Raw genomic sequence first — 6,121 nt, forward strand, 5'->3', positions numbered from 1 at the left:
AAAATTCAAGTGTGCTAAAAGTGCCCGTCCGTCTCTCACCACTGTGCTACCTTTCACCAGAACATGCGGATTTTTAATTAGAATGGCCACACCATCATTTTTATTTTGATTTGAGCCACTCCATATCGATAAATGGGGCCACATTTCCTCCCATTGTCTATGGTTTTTTAAAAAAGGTAGTCCACATTCTTGTATTAAAAACACATCTGATTTTATGGAGTCTAAGAAGGATAAAATACTCTGGGCTCTTGTCTTTGATTTCACACTTCTCACATTTAGTGTTGAGAAGGTGAGAACCATTAAAAGCATAAAGGAAAGTAGGTATGTCATTTTCGTTTTTCTAAGTTATCAAAACAAATTACACACAGGTTATTTCTTGGGAAACTAGCTCTTCCTTCATTTCTTTAGGTGAAAAGTGAGTAGGGTGATCTATATTTCCTTTTCGGACTCTCGGTGTTGGCCTCTGACGCAATGTTGCATTTAACTTTGAGTCCCTGGGGGTTGATTGCAGAGCTGAAGTTAAAAAGGAGACCTCATTTGGTGAGTCGGAGGGGAAGACTCTAGGTTCTTCCACTGAAGAACTGTCTGAAAGGGACCTAACCCTTCCCCTCTTCTCTGATACCACTGGGGAATCAGAGGCTCAGATGCCGTCCTCTTCGGCTGTTGACCTTCGGGGAGGTGAGTATCTTCACTAGACTCACCTGTCTGCTCTTCCTCCTCATTTAGCGTAGCTCCACCCTCTGCCTGTGAATTCTCACAGACTTCAACACTGAGTGGTGAGGCCTCTACAGGCCCCTCCCCTTTTTGCTCCTCACTTCCAATCCAAGCTTTTGGCGGGAAGTTTGAATTTATTGGGTCAACCTCTTCACTTTGTTCACCAACTGCCACCTTTGGTCCTTCTCTTTGTTGGCTTGACTGTGGCTTTACCGTCTTTAATTTGTTGGCAAAAGATTTAGGGCAATCTCTGAAGAGGTGATTTAATTCTCCACAGAGATTACATTTCCTGCCATTTGGACACTCTCCAAAAGTTTGCCCAATTTCTCTGCTCTTCCCACATAACACCTTGGTACAAGCCTCAACCAGGTGTCCATGCTCACCACACTTGCGGCAGAACTTGGGCTGCCCCTGGTAGTGGATGTAACCTCGGTTTTCAAGGTGGCCAGAGTGTCGCCCACCCGCTGCACTGAGCACTCTTCAGCCCTTTTAAATGGTATAACTTTGCACTCCCGCACGCTCCAGCAAGCACCATTCAAGCAACAACTTTGCACTCCAGCTTCGAACATCGGCACAGTCGCAACAAGTAAGGCGACTCTACTCAGAGAAGTCACTCTGCACAGTAAGAAGATTTCTTTTGCACAGACAGAAAGGGCTTCACCCGCAAAGGTAAAGCCTGCCAAAAATAGAAACAACTCATTAGTGCTGCTCTCCACAGAAATCTTTAGTAAAAGGCGAAAGACTTATGAGAAAGAGTTATGAAGAGAAACCAGAGTACGATTATCCGTCACTGCGGGAGCAGGGCATCAGGCTAGTTGGCATAGCCACCTTCCCCATGGTGAGCTTTGCTTGGTTGAGACGCTTGCCCCCCCCCCCCTTGCTCCTCGGCTGACCAAGTAGGAACAATCGGGCCCTATTCGATGGCTGCCTTGTCTTTTACTCTGTGCAAAAGACAAGGCAGCAACAAAAACACCACGAGAATCCCGTATTGAGGCTTTGTTCTGATCGCTCATTCGGTGTCGCGTTTCTTTCAAGCAATTCTCCCGGTTAGCCCACACTCGGCTCGCTCCCATAGCCGTGTTAAAGTCTACTTCGCATTCACTCTCTTTTCTCAGCAGACTCTTGGGATTTTATCTATAAAATGAATTCCTTCACTCAAACTATGTGAAAACTGCTTTGTCCTTAATATTTACCATGTCTAGAAAGATTTAAACAAAAAAAACAACGTTGTACTTTGCAGTAAAAGAAAGAGCAAATCTAAAGTTTCAGGAATCCGAGAATAAGCTTACTTTCATGAGTTCTTCACGATTTCGGATTTTGCTATAAAATGAATTCCTTCACTCAAACTAAATTAAAACTGCTAAACCGCTAATCTGTTATATGTAAGGCAGATGTCAAATTCACCGAAATAGGATCAAAGGGTATTCGGCCAATCGAGCTGTAGCAGCTTCGGTAAAAGAGTATAAGTTGAAGAGTTTGTGAATAAAGGTGTGCGCACACATAGTGTGCTGTACGAAAATAGGCAGGGAGCAATGCCGGCTGGGGTATATGTTCTTGTATGTTGTCTGACTGTTTGATTTGAATGTGTTGTGTAAGTGTCCTGTTGAATGTTACATGTTTGGGCTTTGACACGCTTCACTGTGGTTGTTAACTGTGTGGTGTGTCCTGAAATGTTATATGTTTGGGCTGTGTGACATGCTTAATGCTTGTCAGTAGCTACCCACTTATTCATATATAGCAACTGACAACATAAGAAGTCCGGACATACTTTGATAGTAGTTGTAGAAGTATCCTTATTGATAATAGATCACTAATTCATAGTGATAGAACAGTAGATGAACAGGTGCTTGCACATGTCTCACGAAAATAAAATGGGTGTATGATTGCTGACGGCAGAGCAATACTGCCAAACTTATGAGTTCTTGTGGCAAACTTGATTCAGTGTCTTGACGTGTATACGCTGTTTCGCTGACTTGATTGTCACAAGAAACAAAGTGTGTTTGATAAGATCCGACCATTTTATTACGGGAGGATCAGTATGTATGGATTCTGATGTGACTGATAAACCCATTCGTATCTTAAGCATAATCTAATACGTGAGACAACGCCCTGGCACACGATAAAAAAAAAAAAAGAGAGAGAGCGGTTTTGTGTCCCCACAGTCCATAATGTAGAAAAGAGAGAAAAAAGCCTTTCTGATTTGGTGTGTGTGCTCATAGTGCAGAGTGTAGAGAAAAGAAAGCCGTTTTGGTGTCACGGGTGTTGTGACTTACACACACACATTTCTAAATTGAGAAAGGAAATTATTTTAGAGGAAGCAGTAGAGTTTAGATCCCACATTTGTTGATAGGCATTCATTTATTTCTTCACTTCTGATGAAGTTTCAATAATAAACAACAAACTTTGTATTATGAGAAAGAACAAGACTCATTCTTCAGGAATCCGAAAATAAGCTCTATTTTATGAGTTATGCACGAATTCGGATTCTCCTATAAAACGAATTCATTAACTCAAACCAAGTTAATACTGCTTTGTCCTTCATATTTATTCATGTCTAATCAAGTTTCAACGATAAACAACGTTGTACTTTGTAGAATGAGAAAGAACTTCTTCAGCAATAAGCATCTCTCAACATATGACGAAATACAGATTTTGCTATAAAATTAATTCCTTCCATCAGCCTGACTTAAAACTGTTTGTCCTCCTTATTTATCCACTTCAAATCAAGTTTCAACAATTAAAAAAAAATTGTAGTTTGAGAAAGAACAACTTAATCTTCAGCAATCAGTATAAAAAGAAGTGCAAATGCCAACCATACATACCTAAAAGGTGGAGCGGAAGTATTCAGCTGCAAGTAGGTGTGAATGTTCGACCATAATTTGTAAAAAGCGGGTAAGAAAAGGTTCGAATGCCCGACTATATATTAACAAAAGCGGGAGGAGAGGTCTTCGGATGAGAGTGGGTGAGAATTTCCAACCATAATCTATAAAATACGGTGAAAGAAAATATGTGAATGCCTCATAGAACACTAAAAGCGGAAGTGTTCGGCTGCAAGAAGGTGTGAATGTCCGACTATATTTGGTGAAAAGCAGGTGAAGCAAGGTCTGAATGCCCAACCTTACATCATCAAAAGCGAGATCAGAGGTGTTTGGCTGCAAGAAGGCCATAGTTTGCCAAAAGCGGGTAAGGTGCGAATGACCGACTAAATATCAACAAAAGTGGGGGCGGAGGTCTTCGGATGCAAGTGGGTGTGAATATCCCACCATACAAGTATGGTGGAGAGGAAGCTGTGAATGGCCGACCATAGTAAAAGGCGGGTGAGAGAAGGTGCGAATGTCAAACCATACATAATCAAAACAGGGAGCAGAGGTGTTCTGCTGTAAGAAGGTGTGAATGTCCAACCATAGTTGGTAAAAAGCGGGTAAGAAAAGGTTAAATTACCCGACTGTACACAAACAAAAGAGGGAGCGGAGTTGTTCAGCTAAGAGAAGGTGTGAAAGTCCGACCTTGGTTTGTAAAAAGCGGGTAAGAAAAGGTTCGTATGCCCGAATATACACCATCAAAAGCGGAAGCGGAGGTGTTCGGCTGCAAGATATTGTGAACGTCCGACCAAAGTTTGTAAAAAGCAGTTAAGAAAAGGTTCAAATATCTAACCAAACATAATCAAAAGCGGGAGCAGAGCTGTTCGACTGGAAGTAGGTGTGAATGTCAGATCATAATTTGCAAAAAGCTGATGAGAAAGGGTGAGAATGCCCGACTATACACCATCAAATGCGGTAGCGGAGTTGTTCGGCTGTGAGTAGGTGTGAATCTCCAACCATAATTGCTGAAAAATGTGTTAGAAAAGGTAAAAATGCCGGTCCATACATCATCAAAATCGGGAGAGGTGGTGTTCAGCTGCAAGAAGGTCTAAATGTCCATCAATAATTGCTAGAAAACATGAAAGAAAATTTTCGAAAATCAAACCACACATGATCATAAGTGGGAGGGGAGGTGTTCAGCTGCAAGAAGGTGTGAATGTCCACCCATAATACCTGAAAAATGGGTAAAAAAAAGGTGCGAATGCCCAACCATACATCATCAAAAGCAGGAGTGCATGTGTTCGGCTACAAGAAGGTGTGAACGTCCAACCAAAGTTTGTAAAAAGCAGTTAAGAAAAGGTTCGAATATCCAACCATACATAATCAAAAGCGGGAGCAGAGCTGTTCGACTGCAAGTAGGTGTGAATGTCAGATCATAATTTGCAAAAAGCTGATGAGAAAGGGTGAGAATGCCCGACTATACACCATCAAATGCGGTAGCGGAGTTGTTCGGCTGTGAGTAGGTGTGAATCTCCGTCCATAATTGCTGGAAAATGTGTTAGAAAAGGTAAGAATGCCGGTCCATACATCATCAAAAGCGAGAGAGGTTGTGTTCGGCTGCAAGTAGGTGTGAATGTCCAGCCATAATTACTCACAAACGGGTAAGAAAAGGTAGTATTGCCAGACCATATATGATCAAAACAGGGAGCGGAGGTGGTTCAGCTGCAAGAAGGTTTGAATGTCCGACTAAAGTTCAAATATATTAACAAAAGCGGGAGGAGAGGTCTTCGGATGAGAGTGGTTGAAAATTTCCAACCATAATGTATAAAATGCGGTGAAAAAAAGGTGTGATAGAACACTAAGAGGTGGAGCGGAAGTGTTCGGCTGCAAGAAGGTGTGACTGTCCGACTATATTTGGTGAAAAGCAGGTGAAGCAAGGTCTGAATGCCCAACCTTACATCATCAAAAGCGAGATCAGAGGTGTTTGGCTGCAAGAAGGCCATAGTTTGCCAAAAGCGGGTAAGGTGCGAATGTCCGACTAAATATCAACAAAATTTGGGGCGGAGGTCTTCGGATGCAAGTTGGTGTGAATGTCCGACTATATTTGGTAAAAAGCAGGTGAAGCAAGGTCTGAATGCCCAACCTTACATCATCAAAAGCGAGATCAGAGGTGTTTGGCTGCAAGAAGGCCATAGTTTGCCAAAAGCGGGTAAGGTGCGAATGACCGACTAAATATCAACAAAAGTGGGGGCGGAGGTCTTCGGATGCAGGTGGGTGTGAATATCCCACCATACAAGTATGGTGGAGAGGAAGCTGTGAATGGCCGACCATAGTAAAAGGCGGGTGAGAGAAGGTGCGAATGTCAAACCATACATAATCAAAACAGGGAGCGGAGGTGTTCTGCTGTAAGAAGGTGTGAATGTCCAACCATAGTTGGTAAAAAGCGGGTAAGAAAAGGTTAAAATACCCGACTGTACACAATCAATAGCGGGAGCGGAGTTGTTCGGCTACTAAAAGGTGTGAAAGTCCGACCATGGTTTGTAAAAAGCGGGTAAGAAAAGGTGCGAATGCCCGACAATGTATGATCAAAAGAGGGAGTGGAGGTT

At 42.5% G+C, this 6,121-nt stretch overlaps 1 non-coding gene across 1 annotated transcript; it reads right to left on the minus strand.

The window, feature by feature from the left end:
• Positions 1 to 1,372: 1,372 nt before the first annotated feature.
• On the minus strand, positions 1,373 to 1,492 carry LOC140283544 (U5 spliceosomal RNA). The gene has a single exon (XR_011910140.1). It is a non-coding gene; the product is annotated as a U5 spliceosomal RNA (small nuclear RNA).
• Positions 1,493 to 6,121: the final 4,629 nt, after the last annotated feature.

Source organism: Leuresthes tenuis, unplaced genomic scaffold, assembly GCF_036924035.1.
Source record: "Leuresthes tenuis unplaced genomic scaffold, fLeuTen1.0.hap1 SCAF_23, whole genome shotgun sequence".
NCBI lineage: Eukaryota > Metazoa > Chordata > Actinopteri > Atheriniformes > Atherinopsidae > Leuresthes > Leuresthes tenuis.